The 20,037-nt window shown below is 42.5% G+C and overlaps 1 pseudogene; it reads right to left on the reverse strand.

The window, feature by feature from the left end:
• Positions 1-11,182: 11,182 nt before the first annotated feature.
• The window catches only part of LOC103111321 (protein GPR107-like), a 35,177-nt pseudogene continuing 26,322 nt past the window's right edge, over positions 11,183-20,037 (reverse strand).

Below are 20,037 nucleotides of genomic sequence, written 5' to 3' on the forward strand. Positions count from 1 at the left end.
AAACTGCTTGGTGCTGGAACATGAATAGACACACTGACCAGTGGAATAGAATTTTGAGCCCAGAAGTAAGCCCCCACACCTATGGACATCTAATCTTTTACAAAGGTGCCCAGACTATTAAATGGGGGAAGCAGAGTCCCTTCAACAAATGGTGTTGGATAAAATGGGTTGAAACAAGCAGAAGAATGAAACTAAACCACTATATTTCACCAAATGCAAAAGTAAATTCCAAATGGATCAAGGACTTGGACGTTAGACCAGAAACTATCAGATACTCAGAGGAAAATATTAGCAGAACTCTTTTCCACACAAATTTTAAAGACATTTTCAATGAAACAAATCCAATTACAAAGAAAACTAAGGCAAGCATAAACCTATGGGACTACATCAAAGTAAAAAGCTTCTGCACAGCAAAAGAAACCACTGCCCAAAGAGACCCCTCACAGAATGGGAGAAGATCTTCACATGCCATTCATCAGATGATAGGCTAATAACCAAAATATAAAAATAGCTTGCCAAACTCAACAACAAGAAAAAAATAACCCCATCCAAAAATAGGGAGAGGACATGGACAGATTATCCACCACAGAAGAGATCCCAAAGGACGAGAAACACATGAAAAAATGCTCCAAGTCTTTGATTGTAAGAGAAATGCAAATAAGGAAAACAATGAGATAACACTTCACTCCTGTGAGAATGTCTTACATCAGAAAAAGTAACAGCAGCAAATTCTGGAGTTGTTGTGTGGTCAAAGGAACCCTTCTGCACTGCCGGTGGGAATGTCAATTGGTCCAAGCTCTGTGGAGAACAGTCTGGAAAATTCTCAGAAGGGTAGCAATGGACCTACCTTATGATCCTGAAATTCCCCTTCTGGGAATATCCTATGGAACCCAACACACCCATCCAAAAAGATCTGTGTACACGTATGTTCTTAGCAGCACAATTTGTAATAGCCAAAACCTTGATACAATCCATTTGTCCAACAACAGATGAGTGGCTGAGCAAGCTGTGGTTTATATACAATATGGAATACTACACAGCTATTAAAAACGGTGATTTCACGTTTTCAGCTCATCTTGGATGGACCTTGAAAAAATCATGTTAAGTAAAATAAGTCAGAAGTATGAATATGGAATAATCTCCATCTCAGGCAGAAGTTGAAAAACAAGTTCAGAAGAGAAAACACAAGTAGAACCTGAACTGGAATTGACCTATTGCACCAAAGTAAAAAACTCTGAGGTGCTTTAGGGGGAGAATACTGGTCCAGAAAGGATGACAGAGGACCTAGTGGGGGTTGTATTATTATGTAGAAAACTGGGAAATGTTATGCATGTACAAACTATTGTATTTACTATCAAATGTAAAACATTAATTCCCCAACAAAGAAATTTGAAAGAAAGAAAGGAAGGAAGGAAGGAAGGAAGGAAGGAAGGAAGGAAGGAAGGAAGAAAGGGGACTAAAATAGACCACCTCACCTCATGCATCTCTTGTGGAAATAAATGAGAGACTCCACACCCAGGCCTTAGTTCCTAAGCAGCTGATTCTCTATGGGTGATGTTAGATAATGACAGAAGCAGGTACACTATTTCTGGTGAGAGTGTGAAAGGCAGTGTTAGCCAGTGGGGGGGGGGGGGGGCGGGATTTGAACAGGTGCTGACAGTAGAGTGTGCCAGCCTGCAAGGAATCCCCAGACAGTCCGAGACGCTTCCCCATACCCACCTTCCCTGTCGCCTTCTCCAGAGCTTCAGCGCAACTGTGGGTGCTAGAATGGTTCAGTGCTGTCATCCTTGTCCTGCTTTCTGTGGATGCTCCCCTCAGCCCCTGCTTTCTCTTAATAGCCATCCTGTCATGCATTCAGCTAGCATTACTGGTTGGTTTTCTTTTCCTTTTTCTTAATTTATTTTATTTATTTTGGATAGAAACAGAAAGAAATCAAGAGGGAAGGGGAAGGTAGAAAGGAAGAGCAAGAAAGAGAAACACTCACAGCTCTTCTTCAAAGCTCATGAAGCTATCCCCACTCAGGTAGGGACCAGGGGCTGGACCTGGAGCTTTGCACATGGTGATATGAATGCTCAAGCAGATGCAGCACTGCCTAGCTTTGACTTCTTTTCTTGGGCAGCACAGGCAAGACAATTAAATACCCAGATGGGGTAAGAAGTTGTCAGTGGAATCACTGCTAACAGGTGTCCTGAGCCCTCAGGGTGAGGCCATGAGTTGGAACAACCTCTGTCCTAAGATCCTGGTTGCCCTCCAGAAAAGAGAGGACAGGGAAAGCCTCCGGCCTTATTGAATGTGGCTCAGGCTGGGGCCTCCTGGATGAGACTGGGATCTGGCAGGCCCCTCAGCTCTACCTTGGAAACTGCATCACTGTCCCCACCCAACCACTCACCAGCTCAGAGAGGTTGACCAGTGAGGTGTTACCTCACCCTGGTGCTGCCAGACATTGTAGGAATCTGAGTTCCAGTGCCAGCAGAGCAAGCTGACTGAACTACATGCCACTCATGCACCTATGCTTACTTTCTGTTCTTCTCAATCTGCCTGGTTCTTCTTAATTGTTCTGGTCTCTGCAGAAGCCAGGAAGGTTCTAGATGATCTAGCTGATGCTTCTCAGTGACCTCTCTGGAGCTTCAGTATAAAAATCAGAAACACTTCAAGACACTGTTTTCAGAGAGGGATGATGATTCTGGATAGAAGGGGTAAACTGAGCAATAGTGGGAAAAAATGATGGCAGAAAATACAAAAGGAAGGGGCCAGGTGGTGGTACACCTGGTTAAGTGCACACATTACAATGCATGAGGACCTGGGTTCAAGCCCCTGGTCCCCACTTGCAGGGGGCAAGCTCTCAATTTATCTTTGTCTCTATTAAATAAATAAATAAAAGTGTTTCTTAAGGTGCCAGGCTAGCTTCGCGGGCGGGAGACAGATGACCAGAGACTCATGGCTGAGCTGTACGCAGTTTCTCTGTATTCATGTAGAACGCAGCACAATCTAAGCCAAGCTATCTAAACTAACTATAATCACAATCCTGTCCTTATATATATATACTCGCCAAGTAGGGTGTAAACAGGATGTGATATAGAGAGGGTGGAGAGAAAAGAGACTGGTGAAAATCAGGGTGTGACGGGGGGGGGGGGGGAGCAAAAAGACATCATGAACCAGTGGGGATTAAACCAATGCCCTGCAGAAAGGGCGATGCTTAGTTAACAGTGGTTATGTAAATAGACTACAGTGTTAAGCAGGGGGGATTAAACCAATGAAACAGAAGGGGTTTCCGAAGCAGAATTAGAAGCAAACCAACATTAAAGGAAATACAAAAGGGCAGGCAGAAATGAGGGGGTTGAAAAGCACAAGTTGGGGACACAAAGAGGGACTCCTGGGACTCCAGAAAGTTCCCATCTGGTGTACCAAGATGGCGGGATGTTCTTCTCAGGAGCTCTCGTCGATCAGGCTAACTGTTCTCTCTTCTGCATGCAGTGGCGAGGCAGGGAGGCCTTGGGGACAGAACAGCAGGGGAGTCCTCTTGGCCAGGCTTTGCTGGCTGGGCTGGGCTGGTGAGCAAAGACCAAGGGAATAAATGCCACATCAGGAGACGTTCAAGGCAGACCCATGTAGTAGATTCTTCAAATGAATCCCAAAACCTATAAATGAGCGACGTTTTGTGAATCTAAACTATGTACATCTCCTGAGGGTCTGATTTTCCCTGTGCACCGCAACTGTGAGATTCCTAACCGAGTGGAGAAATCTCTTCCTTCTGCCCCAGCTGCAAATAAAATGACAGCTGTTGGTTCAAAAATTCAGGGCATGAGTGGCTTCTGCAGGAACCTTCCACTTAGTCCTGTGGCCTTCTGCTCCAGAAACCCACCGTCTTCTTTCTCTGGGCCTATTGAATTAACAGTGAGCGGGCTTGCGACCCTGTACAGCAACCTTCCCTGAGAATGCACACCTTAAGTGCCTCAAGATATCCTAGGAACATCAAAGCAGAGGAAAATTATTCTTTGACTATCCCATAGAATACAAATCCTGACATCCCACTGCTGGAAACAAAAGCTCAGGACTGCTCCTGCTGTGCCCACTAAGAAAAAAAAAAAAAAAGAGGAACTTGTTCCAGCCCTACAAGGCTTTAGCCTACCGTCACCTGCGTTTATTTTTTCCTTCAGGCTTTTCCCTGAGGCTCAGTGCCTGCACTACAAATTCACTGCTCCTGTGGCTAATTTTTGGATAGAACAGATAGAAATTTAGAGGCAAGGGGAAGATAGAAAAGAAGAGAGAAAGATAGACACCTGCAGACATGCTTTACGGCTTGTGAAATGACTCCTCTGCAGGTGGGGAGCTGGGGACTTGAACCGGGACCCTGGAGCGAGTCCTTGCACTTCATACTATGTGTGCTTAACAAGGTGAACCACCGCCTACCTCTGTCAGGGCATTTACAGTGAAGGAAGAAGAGAAAAGATGCCTTTATTTAGTATTGCCTGCCAAAATGGGCATGAAACCTGCGGAAGGACACGCTTTGGGCCTCTCTGCTCAAGCCGCATGCTAGAAGCTGTTGCCTCCTCTTTAAGGCAAGGTTCCCCTTTGGAAAAGGAAGAACCTGCTCCTGCAGAAATAATCAGCGCTTGCCATGCACCAGGCCAAGCCCAACAGGCCAGACCTCTTCACTTCTCTAAAGGCTCCCCATAAGTCTGTCTTGTCCCAGTGCTGATGGAGGAAGGAAAAATAGCACAGGCATTGTCTTACCACTATAGCATCTGAGACATGGCTGCTAGCATGGGAATGTTTCTAGAAACAGCTAGGACATGGTTCCTTGTGTGAGCCGAAAGGAGGGCAAGCAGTTCTGGATTCAACTGTGAAATCGTTCAAGCTATCTGATTTTTTTTTGTTTTGTTCTAGAAATGAAAACTAAAGAGTCACCAAAGACAAACATTTCATGGTTTCTCCTACAGCTGAAAGAGCTCTGTTGAATTCTGGGATTTCTGCCCATGCCTCCATGATGAGAGGCCAGCATCCATGAATAACTTTGCTGGCCTCCCCACTGGCAAATCTTTGTGTCACTAATGCCCATCAAGTTCGCAAGAATGAGAATTGTAGACAGATGGATTTCCCTCAAGCCACAGAGAATAAACATTTTTATTTAAAGAGTATATATTGGTGGTGGGGGGAGGGTTTCAGGCAACAGCACATCTGGTTGAGTACACAGGTTACAGTGCACAGGGACGCACGTTCAAGACGCCAGTCCCCACCTGCAGGAGGAAAATTTCTTGAGAGGTGAAGCAGTGCTGCAGATGTCTCTCTCTTCCTTTCTATCTCCCCTTTCCCTCTAAATTTATCTCTGCCTTTACCAAGTAAATAAATAATTTCTCTACTTTTCTCTCTACATCTTTCTGCTTCTCTCTCTCTCTCTCTCTCTCTGTCTTTCACCTTCTACCTATAGGGAAGACAAAAGAATGGCCTCTGGGATCAACGGAATTATGCAGGTACTAATCCCTAGTGATAACCCTGGTGGTAGAAAAAAAAAGAATAAATTAACTTAATAATAGCCTTTAATGCTTTAATGTTATTAATGCTTCTTTTGCAAAATGCCCAGGTTCTGAAGTGATGCCTTGAACTCTGGTTATGTACCTATGCATCAAGCTCAACCCCTGACTCTTTCATAGGGACACCATGTGACAAGGGCCCTACCACCTGTACTATGGAGGTCACTGGGAATTAGGCAGAAAGGACTCAAAGTGACCCCAAGTCAGTATCTTTCTAAGAGTGTCCTTTCAACTCTACCTCTGTAACCATGCTTTCTCTTCCTCTGTACCTGAGGGGCGTAGACATTCCCTAGTATCCTCCCCACTTCCAAACACTGCTAATCTCTCTCTCTGTCTCTATCTCTCTCTCTCTCCTCTTTCTTTTATTTCTTTATTAGGGGATTAATGGCTTATGGTCAACAGTAAATAAAATAGTTTGTACTTGCATAACATTTCCACTTAACAATAGCCTAGCCCTCACCAGGTCCTCCTCTGCCATCATGTTCCAGGGCCTGAAGCCCCCACCCCCCATCCCAAAGTCTTTTACTTTGGTGCAATACACCAACTCCAGTACAAGTTCTGCTTTGTGTTTTCCCTTATGATCTGTTTTTCAATTTCTGCTATGAGTGAGATCATCCCATATTCATCCTTCTGTTTCTGACTTATTTCACTTAAAATGACTTCTTCACACTCCATCTAAGATGGACAAAAATGGTGAAGTCACCTTTTTCATAGCTGGTAGTATTCCATTGTGTATATAAACCACAACTTGCTCAGCCACTCATCTGTTGTTGAACAGCTGGGTTGCTCCCATATTTTCAATATTAAAAATTATGCTCCTACCAACATAGGTGTATACAAATCTTTTTGGATAGGTGTGTTTGGTTCCTTAGGATCTATCCCCAGGAGAGGAATTGCAGGGCTATAGGACAGGCCTACATCTAGCCTTCTAAGGTTTTTCTGCTACTGATCTTCTCTTCAGATCCACTGCCCTGAATAGCTGAATCACCCAGTTATAATCTTGAGTTGATCCAAGGCTCAAGTGCAGAGATTGCCTTGCCTACCTTTCTACCTCTAATGGGAGAGAAATGCAGAATTACACTACTAAATGCTTCTATATAACAAGAGTGGTGGATGGATCTGTCAGTCATAAGTAAATGAATAAATCCAAGAAGAAATTCCCATGAAAGTTTTGAACCCTGATGGTGAGAGTACTGACCTCCCCCACCCCACCCCCAGAGTTCATCCCAAGTCGTCCAGCTTGACCAAATGAAGGTTGACCACCTTCATCACCAGGATTCATTCTGAATCATATATCTTCCCCAGAATGTCACTGTCTGTCTGGGTTGCATCGCAGGAGAGAGAAAAGACCAGGAACTAATGGCGGCATGGTAATACAATTCTTTATTGATGCGGGAGCTCCAGAGTTGGGTGTGAGCACAGCAGGTTTAGGCCACATGGAGCTAGCAAAATGGCTGCCTCCCACTATGCACACCAACCCTTCTCCACTATGCACACCAGCCCTTCTCCAGGTCTGGACACAGGAGAGAAAGAGAGTGAAACCAGAATAGCAGTGGGAATTATAGGGTAAAGACAGAAGTGGCAAGTCAGGAATGGGATTGGCTAGGAAAGGGGGTGGAGAGAGGCAAAAGGCATGCTGGGAAGGTGGAAGCATCCTTAACAACAGTTGCGATGGTTTTAACTGAATTAGCAATACCCTGAGGAGATAAAGTGGTGTGGATATTTCAGGCAAAACAATGATTATGTAAGCAGAGCAGGGGGGCTGGCTGTAAGGCTCAACAGCTGTCCCCATTACTTAGTCATGATGACAACTTAACCGGAGGAACAGCAGGTACTAGTGCTGTCACACCTGCTTGAGACTGGGAAGAGATGTGACCTCTCTGTTTGGAAGTTCCTTGAAGGTCATCTTCTGAGGGGCTAGAAATTCCCCAGCATCTTCTCCGCTTCCTTAGTATCAAGATCTTGAGCTCAATTTCTCATAGGAGGTTAGTGGTCCTCAGTGGACCCCAAATAAAGGTCTTTAGCTGAGCCTGACCCCTAAGCTAACCCACCCTCATCACCATACTCCCAAGAATAAGAGGATTTGGCTTGCATGGAAATACATCTCTCCCTGAATTGAGATGAAGATTTTCTTATGAGAGTAGCCTGCCAAGACAGAACAACTCCAATGATGGGATATGAATATAGAAGATACCTCTCTTGCTCCTCTCCCAGGAGACACCAAACTGAGTCTCCCTGAGGGCATGACCTGCAGAGCAGCAGAACCTAGATGGGACCAATATTCACGTCCACTGGTAGCCTTTTCCTCCAAGTGCCCAAATCGGTGGAACAACATACAGCAATGCCAAAGACACAGGACTATGTCCCAATCTCTCCCATCCCCAGTAGAACAAGATTAAAGAATGCCGTTGTCCTGTGATAGTCATTAGGATCGACCAGTCACATTCCTATTATACAGATGGGGAAAGTGAGTCACAGATTCCTGTTTTCTTGGCCCTGCAGAACTTACACATGATTTACCATGTGAGGGTCACTAGTGGTCAGCCAGTGGGGCTGGGCTGGAAGGCTGGGATTCTTCCACAATTCTTCCAGAAGATCCCCATTACCAGCCTGGGCTTCCTACTGAAGCCACTGAGTGGAGGAAATAGTAATGGAGATTGAAAGGCACTCTGCATTTGACCTTCTGCAACCCCACCTTTTTTTTTCAGTAGAACCCGATATGACTCAATCACATCTGTTCTCAATAGCAAATATAAAAAATGACCTGCAGTTTTAAGACCTGAAAAACATAAACTTATGTTAAGACTGGAGATAGATGGAGAGAGGAAAGAAGGGATATATATATATATATGTATATATATATATATATATGATAGATTATATATAATATATATATATATTAGATGATAGAGATTGAGATCTATGAACTTTGCAGATGATGTCATTCAAGTGCACACACTTTGCAGTAACAATCATCCTGAGGCCATACCCTGGACCTGAGCTCTCCTACCTGGAGAACATAAGCCATCCTGGTCCCCCTGAGTGGTATCCAGGAGACTGGTCATGTAGTAGGCCTATAGGGTCAGGGTCGGTCTTCTGGATACCACCAGGACCTGCACTACAGAAAATATCAACTTATCTCATTCCTCACTTGAAACTTGGGGCTAAACTCCAGAAAAGGTGTTGGGAATGACATTCTGAAAAGTTCAGAACAAGCTGGGCTCTGCCACAGTCCCAGGGAATCTCCCAGAATTGATCAGAGGTCAGTGAACCTTTTGAGAATCTAGAGGCTCCTCACCGGCCCTGGACTGGGTGCTCCTGGTGACTATTCTGAGTGTGGAAGTCAGTTAAAATGATGCTCAGACTGACCTGACAGTCAAGTGGAAATGCAGTGTGACCAGCTTCCTTCCCAAAGAATCTTGCCCACTTTACTCATTTCCAGTCTCACCTCCTGCATCACTCACTTTCATCAGGGGCTGTGGGAGCTCGTGAATAGTGGGAAGTTAAGAGAGACCCTTGGGGGACATTGGAAGGTTCAGTACGACAAGTCATCCTCAAGCTACACATGTCAGAGACTCCTTCTGGGCCAGGTACTGTGCCTGGGGCCAGGGACTTATGGACCTTCTGGAGTTCAATCCCAGATAAGACTCACACAGACCACACACATTCAAGGCTCAAATGAAACATCCTGAACTCCAGGAGGGAGAATGGATAGTTATGATGAAAATACATCTGTAAAGTCCAGAACCTGTCAAACACTGTCATTATATCAGTTTCTATGTGACACCAGTTATGACTAATATGTGGGTAGAGAACCTTTGCCAGTTGCCAGGACCCTGAGAATCAACACATGCCAGGGCTGAGGGAAATTCACTTCAGTCATATGCCATTGATCTGAAGAAATGTGGAGGGACCCACACAAGGCACTCTGAGCTGGGGCAGTACCAAGAGTGAGCTGCTGTTGCCAGCTTCTTTCAGAGTTCTTATTGATAAACTTACACATTATATCACAAAGGAATGAGGTACATTGAAGTTTTTCTTTTTTTAATTAAAACATACATCAGTGGTAAATGTCAAGGCACTAATAATAGGTAGTTAAACATCAGTATAAAAACATATTTAATAAGATATTTAATATCAGAATCAATAACATATTTTCATGGTGGTAGAAAACATTAGAAATTTATGTAAAGGTGTTTAAAACTACCATTGTCTTGGGAGCTGGGCAGGAGCACAGTTGGTTAAGCACACATAAAGTGCACTGACAAGCGTAAGGATACCAGTTCGATCCCTCAACTCCCCACCTGCAGAGGGGTTGCTTCCCAGGTTGTGAAGAAGGTCTGCATGTGTCTATCTTTCTCTCACCCTCTCTGTCTTCCCCTCCACTCTCGATTTCTCTCTGTCCTATGCTATAATAATGACAACAATAAAACTAATAACAGCAACTACAACAATGATAAACAAGGGCAACAAAAGGGAAAAAACAGCCTCCAGGGACAGTGGATTCATAGTGCAGGCACAAATCCCCAACAATAACCCTGGAGACAAAAAACAAAACAACAACAAAAAAAAAAACTGCCATTGTCCGAATGTCATTACATCTGATACATTCTTTTAATGTCATAAGATATTGAGCTTATGGACTTTCAGAGGCAGGGATATGGAGCAGCAGCAGCTGTGAGTCTCTCCTCTCCTCTCTTGGGTCAAGTAGGAATACCAAAGGAGATTACCAAGTACTGCAACAAGGCAGGACTAAAATGACTTCAGGAACCCATAAAACCACCGATGAGTGCAAACAAGTGTGGCTCATGGCCAGGGAGGAACCTAAGGAGAGATTGAGCGGTTGGTAACAGTCTGGCAGTTTACCAGTTGAGGCACCACTTCCAGTCTGGTTTACCAAAAAAAGATGGCGGAAGGGAAAAGAGAACTCCCCTAAGATAAGACTCACCAAATGCTACTGTGAGTCTCCATTGCTACTACCGTCAGAGGCTGGAACAGCAGAGGGGAGGCCCTTGTGCTGACATCTGGGAAAAGAAAACTGACCAGGAAACTCAGGGGAAGAGCTAAACCTCGGTGGCCTAGCAGTGGGGCAGTATAGTGGGAGACTTTCCACATTGTTCTCCTAATGAGAACATGGGGAATAATTACATCAGAATCTACAGACTATAAACGGGATATGTTTAGACACTCACAGGGCCCAGAAGTGCTGCCCAGCTTGACAGAGAGGCAGAATTGAGCTTGGAGCTTTGGATCCTTGGGGTGTGAGAGTCTCTTTGCATAACCACTGTGCTATCTCTCCCCCAATCCTGCTTTATCTTTTGGTCAGGAGGGAGTGATTAAGGTAAGAAGCCTACTTATAGCTTAAAAGCCCTCAGGCTCCCATAGTCTACAAGGGAAAAAAAGAACAAAAGATACTTCTAACAGCCTCTTTAATCAAACTCAGGGATTGAAATAATATTGAAACAACTGTTAGTTTGTGAACTCTTTAAGTACCTCATTTAGACACAAGTCAATCCAAGCAAGAGTGATCAGTAATTTGAAAAGTACTGAGATGCCGGGCTAGCATGGGGGTGCCTATTCCCAGGCGCATACTCTCTAGGTTGGAGAGAACATGACTGGAGCTACTCACTCAGTGACTTGAGGGAAATGACTCAGAAACCAAGCAAATGGCCTTCCTGGTCATTGGTACTGATGTTAAAGAAAAACTAAAATGAAACGGCCCCATCACTATTATGAACAGAGAAAGATTTTTCTTTCATTGCCTTTGAATCATCTGTGCATCTTTTAGCCTTTTCACCATCTTGCTTTTTCTGAGTCTGATTTCCTGCTGAAACAGAGTGAGAGCCAGACTGCCCGCTCTGATCAAGTACTTTCTCATCTTTGCAGATGAAGATCTTTGGTAACTGGGTACCAGCTTCTGGTGGGGATCTTATTTTCACTTCATTTTTGGAGATGTCTAGGATTAGAAGGGTGTCAGAGATAGAGTGTTTCTTTAAAATACAATAATTCACATCTTCATCCAAGTAAAATGAAAAGCTATCATCCTTTGTTCAGTCTAGGCTGAATACAATAGCTGAGTCATTGTCTATGACTCTGTGAGCCTCATTCAATGAAAAGCTACTGACATTGACCACCATGTACCCATCCTTGAAGAACCCAAAGGTGTTCAGATGAACCTTATGTCTCACATCATCCTTGAGCACCAGGTGAAGGCTGCAGTCTAGTTTGGGCATGGCTAACAGTTGCAGTAGCCCCAGTAGAAGGAGTGGTTGAAGCCTGGTTGCACAATTTTCAAACACTGAGAGAGGGACTGCATAATATAATGTATAAAATGATTAAACCAACAAGAAGAAATATTGAAGAAAAGAACCAGGACAAAAGTACAGCTAAAAGCCCCCAAAGGTTGAATCACAGAATAATGAGGTCAAAATCCAAACTCTTGTTAAGGAAATAATAACAAGTAAAGAGTTTGAAAGAATTGTCATCAGAAATGCAGAAACAACAAATGAGACTCTGGAAGAAAACACTAATTATCTTAAGGTTATTAGAGAGCTGAAAGCTGAAATAGCTGAGCTAAGAACACAACTAGCTGAACAAGATAAAACAGTATCAGAACAGGGTAACAAAATAGATGAACTCCAGAAAACAGTACAGAGGAGAGAGAATAGAATAAATGAGGCTGAAGACAGAATCAGTAAGATTGAGGACGAATTAGAGACAACTAAAAAAGAAGTAAAATATCTCAAAAAGAGACTAAGAGATACTGAAAACAACAACAGAAACCTATGGGATGACTTCAAAAGAAATAATATACGCATTATTGGCTTACCAGAGGAAGAAAGAGAGGGAAGGGAAGAAAGCATTCTTCAGGACATAATAGCTGAAAACATCTCTAGTCTAGACAACATCAAAGACATAAAGGTTCAAGAAGCCTAGAGGATCCCAAACAGAATAAACAAAGACTTAAAGACACCAGGACATATTATATATAGAATGAAAAGGAATAAAGATAAAGAAAGGATCCTGAAGGCTGCAAGAGAAAAAACAAAGAGTCACCTACAGAGGAAAACCCATAATTTGGAACAGACTTCTCCACACAAACACTACAGGCTAGAAGACAATGGCAAGATATCTATAGAGTGCTAAATAAGAAAGGCTTTGAACCAAGACTATTGTATCCTGCTAGACACTCATTCAGACTAGATGGAGGCATAAAAGCCTTCTCAGACAAGCAACAGTTGAAAGAATCAACTATCACCAAGCCTGCCCTGAGAAAAGTTTTGAAAAGTCTCCTATAAACAGTTAGACCACCATAAATATACCATATATCAGAATACTCAAAAATCTACAATAATAGCATTAAAATATCTTCAATCTATGATATCAATAAATATCAATGTCATGAATTCACCCATTAAAAGGCACAGAGTAGGAAGATGGATCATAAAACACAACCCAATAATATGCCGTCTACAGGAAACCCACCTAACTCAACCAGACAAACACAGATACAAAGTGAAAGAATGGAAAACCATCAGACAAGCCAATGGCCCACAAAAAAGAGGAGGAACAGCTATTGTTATATTTGACATGATAGACTTCAAAATAAATAAAATTTAAAAAGATAGGGATAAACATAATTTAATACTCAGAGGATCAGTCAACCAAGAGGACTTAACAATTATTAACACCTATGCACCCAATGAGAAGCCATCTAAATATATCAAACAGCTACTGAGAGAGCTACAGCAATATATCAACAGCGACATAGTCATAGTAGGGGATGTGAACACCCCACTATCCCAACTTGACAAATCCTCCAGGCAGAAAATCAACAAAGAACTGAGGTATCTAAATGAGGAGCTAGATATACTAGACCTACTGGGCATTTTCAAGTCATTTACCCCAAGAAACGGGAATACACATTTTACTAATTTTACTGTAGCAGCAATAAAATATCTAGGAATAAATCTAACCAAAGAAGTGAAAGATTTGTATACTGAAAATTATGAGTCACTACTCAAAGAAATAGAAAAAGACACAGAGAAGTGGAAAAACATTCCATGTTGATAGGTTGGAAGAATTAACATTATCAAAGTAAATATACTACACAGAGCCATATACAAATTTAATGCTATCCCCATCAAGATCCCAAACACATTTTTTAGGAGAATAGAAAAAATGTTACAAATGTTTATCTGGAACCAGAATAGACATAGAATTGCCAAAACAATCTTGAGAAGATAGAACAGAACTGGGAGCATCACACTCCCAGATCTCAAATTGTATTATACAGCCATTGTGATCAAAACAGCTTGGTGCTGGAACATGAATAGACACACTAACTCACAGGCAGAAATTGAAAAACAAGTTCAGAAGAGAAAATACTAGTAGAACCTGAACTGGAGTTGGTGCATTGCACCAAAGTAAAAGACTCTGGGGTGGGTGGGAGGGAGAGTACCACTCCAAATAGGATGACAGATAACCTAGTGAGAGTTGTATTGTTATGTGGAAAACTGAAAAATGTTACGCATGTACAAACTATTGTATTTACTGTCAAATGTAAAACATTAATCCCCCCAATAAAGAAATTTAAAAAAAAAGTCTTTGGGGTGGGAGGGAGGGTTCAGGTCCTGGAACATGATGACAGAGAGTACCTAGCAGGGGTTGAATTATTATGTGGAAAACACAAAAGTGTTAAACACATACAAACTACTGTATTTTACTATTGTCTGTAAATCATTAATCCCCCAATAAAGAAAAAAATTCTAAAATGATATTGAATTTTATCCAGTTATCCTATGAACAATCTCTAGACCCTCAGGGCAGCAGCCAGACATCAAAGTGCTAGGTGATTGCATGCAGTGATACAACCCTTATACTTAGCCTGTGGTCCAAGAAAAATATCTGGTATATCCAGACTTTGCCCTAGAGCAGGATCCTTATACTAAAGGGCACAGCCTGAAAAACAGGCCTCACGATGCTATTAGTCAAAGGAATGTACATGTAAGACAAACAAAACATATTTTTTTCAAACATAGATGCAAAGGTAACAATCAGTACGATTTCTGATAACAAGTATCAGGGAAGTCTAGGATCAGAAAACGATTTATATGATTGTTTCAATTGATTTATATGATAGTTTCAAATTTTTTCACACATTTTCAAAAGGACATGGCCACATCATGCCAGTGTCAAAATGCCACAATCTCCTCTACCACCATCCACTGAACCGTCTTCACTCTCTGCCTCCCCATAAATATGTCTACTCTCTCTGGCAGTCTCAAATCTGTAGTCCAAATCCCAGGGTTAGTTGTGCCTGTCTTTGATGTGCTTCCTTATACCCCAACTTTGAATAAAATCCTCCAATATCTGTCCTTTTCCTTCTGACTATCTCACTTAACATAACTTAATCCCTTCCAATTCTACATATGTTGGAGTAAATGGCAAGGTTTTCTCTCTCTTATAACTCACTGGTATTCGAAAGCAGACATACACCACATTTTCTTGATCTGATCATCTGTTTAGGGTGCTTGGATTAGTTCCATAATGACTATTGTAAGTGGCATTATATTTCTTTTTCTCTTTCTTTCTTTCTTTTCTTTTCTTTTTTTTTTTTTTTTTTTTTTTTTTTTGGTTTTAAGACAAAGACAGAAAAGGAGAAATGCAGAGAAGGAGCAAAGAGGGGATCATAACACCAAAATTTCCTTCACTGTGGTGGGGGCCAACCTCAAAGTTAGGTCATGCAAATAACAAAGCAGCACACTGGTCAACCAACACTGGTTGTGTTTCCATATTCTTCAGAAAGATGGCGAGGGATGAAGTTGCTGGATCATAGTGTAATCTATGTCCTGCAGAATACATCAGGTTTCTGAATTAGACAAAATTTCATTGTTTTCTTTAGTTCTAGGTGATAATCCAGAGGGACAATGACTATATATTCCCATATAGTTCCCATTTGTTTTCCTCAAGATGGAGACAAAGAAGCTAGCATGCACCTAGCACCTATATGTTCACACATCAGGCAAGATGGCTGCACTCTCTTCTTACTTCCGGGACTGATTAAAACTGGGCATAAGGAGGGGCCTGGGACTGGCTCATGTAGAGTTCATATGCCTTCTGTGTGTGGGGCCCTGTAGTCAGTGCACTCCCAGCACCACGTGGTCATGGACAGCACCAAGGGAACTTCATGGACTTTGAAGCAGTGCTGTAATGACTCTCCCTCTCCTTTTCCATCTTTCTAAATATAAGATAGAACTTGGGCTGGGGGTGGGGGGGTCAGATAGTAGCACAGCAGATTAAGCGCACATAGCACCAAGCACAAGGACCAACCTAAGGATAACGATTCTAGCCCCCAGCATAAAGATTCCAGTTTGAGCCCCAGGCTCCCCACCTGCAGGGGAGTCACTTCACAGGCCACAAAGCAGGTCTGCAGGTGTCTATCTTTCTCTCCCCCTCTCTGTCTCCCCTCCTCTCTCAATTTCTCTCTCTCCTATCAAACAACAACAACAGCAATGACAGTGATAATAATAATAAGGGTGACAAAATGGGAAAAATGGCCTCTAGAAGCAGTGGATTCATAGTGCAGGCACCACACCCAGCAATAACCCTGGAGGCACCAAAAAAAAAAATTGGGCTGGGGGTAGCACCACATCTAATACATATATGTCAAGTGGCGGTATACTTGGTTGAGTGCACATGTTTCAATAATCAAGGACCCAGGTTCAATCCTCCAATCCCCACCTGCTGAAGGTGGAGAAGGAAAATGTTTCACAGTGAAGCAGTGCTGCAAGTGTGTGTCTTTATCCCTCTGTATCTCCCCCCTTCCCTCTCAATTTTTATCTGTCTCCAGACAAAATAAGTAAATAAAAAATTTAAGAAAGTAAAAGGCTTTAGCCTCTATGTTACCTCTCCAACCACATCCACATTTTTATTGATAGATAGACTGATTGATTGATTGATTGATTGATTGATTGATGAGCAGAAGGAATCAGGAAAACCCTTCTAGAAGAAGTGGCAAGTCTAGGTCACTATGAGTGAGGTTTGAATGATGAGAAGGCCTGAAAGAAAGACTTCTCCGTGGGAACATGCCAGCAGATCTCATGCCTAAGCAAGATGTCAATGTGTTGGCCAACCCAGTGAGCAATTCAAGCAGAATCCAGAGGGCGGGTGGGGGAACCTTGGCAGGGACCCAGCTCTGTTCTCAGTCCCCAAGCCCCAGCAGGCCAGCACCTTCAGGCTTCCCCGCCAGGTCCCCAGTGGTGAGAAGCCTCCAGGGTTACAGGAGCTTAGTTCCACCCAGGCCCCAGAGAACTGGAGGTCAGAGAGACTTCCCCAAATTTGGCTTAAGAAAACAGTCACCAGCTGCCCTCACCAGAGCTTCTCTTCAATCAGGAAGGCGATGACAAAATAAACAGAGGGGACAGAATTCCTGGGGACACTGAGACTCCAAAGGGTCTTTCCCCTCCATGGCAGGCCATCAGTGGGAATTTCACAGCTCAGGCAGCAGCAGGCACAGGGAGAGGCAGAGTCACCCTCAGGGTTCCCTGGGGACATGCAGGGATGGGGAAGGGGGACATGAGGCAGGTCAATGAAACTCACAAGAGAAGCCAGAGGCCTGAATTCCAGCCTCACCCCCAATACCAGAGTAACACACACACACATATATATATATATATATATATATCCCTCTCTTTCCCTCTCTTCATCTTAGTAAATAAGCTTTAAAAGAGAGAGAGGTTTTGTCTTTGATATAGTGATATGAATTTTAATTTGCATATAGAAAGAAGAATGAATTTATTTAGGTACAAGTTTAGTTACTGATATTTACACTCAGATAAATTTAAATTTAATGTACATCTATGGCAATATGGAAATATATATATATATGTATAGACATATACATATATCCGCATGTATACCTATAAGCCATGTGTATAAACACGTACATAAACATATAACATAAACGTGTGTGTGTATTAACTATGTGTATGTCTCACCGCCCACCTTTCTGAAGGCTAGGGACTGAGGCACTACACTGCTGAGTTTATCTGAGTTAATTTCCTACATTCAACACTTCAACATTTTCTTCATTCTTCAAAGCCCATCTCAAGAACCTCTTTCAAGTCACCTTCTCCAAACCGCAGGAGAGGTTCTCCCTCTTCCAAGGTCCTATGAGGTGCTTGAGGCATCCATGATCCAAAACAGCAGCTAGTTATTCAATTACTGCTTGAAGAAGGGCTCCTGCAGGACAGAATTCTCAGACTCCTGCAGAGGCTGCTCCAAGCAGGACTGCCCTCTGTAAAGGTGTGGATGCCCAAGCTGCTCTGTCAGCAGAGTGGATCAGAGAACGTTCACACACAGGATCCCTCCTTCAGAGGTTAGCTTGGATCTTGAACCCACACTCCTAAGCATATACCAGAAACAACTCGAGTTTCCTACAAGACTAAATGTAAAACCTAAAGCTGTAAAGAAAAAACAAAATAAAATAGAGTCATTATTAATGTATGCCAGTCTCTTGCCCTTATTTAGCTTTTGCGGTCCTTACTTTGATAAGGTTAGCTTTGGAGTGACTGAGGGAAGTGTAATAGGAAGCAGGTGAGGAAGGTAGGTATCTAGGTCTAAGTAGAAACTATTTCATTGGGATCTTTATGGTGGCTTTATTGCTCCGGGACCAAAAATTTGCTGATCCCAACCTTATCAATGCAACACATATCACCTCAGCATGCTTCACTTCGGACTGTGTCTGGAGATGTCAGGTGTGCAATGTCAACTCTTCTGCCTCATTACTTGGGTGAGGCCTTTCCTTTCTCATAGGATTCTCTAATTCCACTTTGGCTGGTTCACTTCCTAACAAAGGCCCCAAACCTAGATATTGACCTAGTCCCATGATATAAGGCATATGTTCACATGCATCCATAAATTAGGGCAAAATATATACCTGAAAGCAAAATTGCACAATATGGTCTGCAGTGAGTCAATAAATGAAGCAAGCAAAGTTCCCATATTTGAAAAGCTCCTCTATTCCCTGATTCAGCTGTCTAGCCCTTTTTCCAGCCATGATATCATCTCCCCAGACAATAACTTGGGTCCACCTGTATATCAGATGACAGGCTCAGGCAAAATCTAGTAAAGTCATGGGCCCTTTGGAATATACTTAAAATAGACCTATTAGCTCTTTCCAAAATGGAGACCTCAAATTTTCACCTGCAATATTCTTGGCTTTAGGTTCATGATTAGTCAACAATGTGTTCTGCTTTCTATCTTAACTTCTTTTTTTTTTTCAGCCACCAGGTTCCAGAAGCTACCGTGTTGCCAACCAGACTTCACTGGGCAGTGTGTCCTGGAGCCTCGCTTCCCCAAAGCTCTGCCCCACTAGGGAAAGAGAGAGGCAGGCTGGGAGTATGGATCGACCTGCCAACACCCATGTTCAGCAGGGAAGCAATTACAGAAGCCAGACTTTCCACCTTCTGCACCCCATAATGATCCTGGGTCCATACTTCCAGAGGATTAAAGAATAGGAAAGCTATCAGAGAAGGGGATGCAATATTGAATTCTGTTGGTGGGAATTATGTGGAACTGTGCCCCTCTTATCCTTTGGTCTTGTCAGTGTTTCCATTTTATAAATAAAAATTAAAAAAAAGAAAAGAAAAGAAAACAGAGGAACGGATTAAGAACCAGGGGGGTAAGCACAACAAAACACAAAAGCACAGATGATAGAAAAATTAATAGCTTGGGCTTCTGCTCATTAAAAGACATAAACAATGAAATGACAAACCACGGGAAAATATTTACAAGAAATATCCAACAAAGAACTAGAGCCCATGCTGTATTTAAGAAACTCTCCTAAGTTAATTTTATAAAGACAATGTAAAGACAGGAAAGGACTTTGCTATATGGTTTACAAGAAAGAAATCCACATGGTTAACAAACACATGACAAGATGTTTACACTTCTTTATGTGTCTAAGAACAAGGGGTTTCTCCTATACAACCACAATTATGCAAATATGAAATGCTACATGACTGATACAGATGAAATGGTACTGAGATCATGCTTGCAATCCAAAGTTTATAAATACAATTGGGCCAGGTCGCTCAAAGAAGAAAGATGTTTAATGCCATTGGTAACCAGGGCAAATACAAATTAAAACTACAATGGTGACTGACCACATATCCACCAGCATGACTGAAATCAACTATCAGTCCCAAGTGGTGGCAAAGTTAGAGAGCCGCTGGATCTTCCATATTTTGCTGGTAGAGAGTAAAATGGTATCATTTTTCCAGAGTGGACAAATATTCATTAAAGTCATATTTATTTTTTTACTGTTTTGTTTTATATTGCTTTCCTTTGCTTTAGCAGAGCACTGCTCAGCTCTTGCTTATGATGGTGCAGAGGGCTGAACCTCGGACTTTGGAACTTCAGACACGAGAGTCTCCTTGCATAACCATGAGGCTGTCTCCCCTGCCCTAAAGTACTATTTGTATGCACACCTACCTACCTTCTT

Source organism: Erinaceus europaeus, chromosome 3 (assembly GCF_950295315.1).
Source record: "Erinaceus europaeus chromosome 3, mEriEur2.1, whole genome shotgun sequence".
Lineage (NCBI taxonomy): Eukaryota > Metazoa > Chordata > Mammalia > Eulipotyphla > Erinaceidae > Erinaceus > Erinaceus europaeus.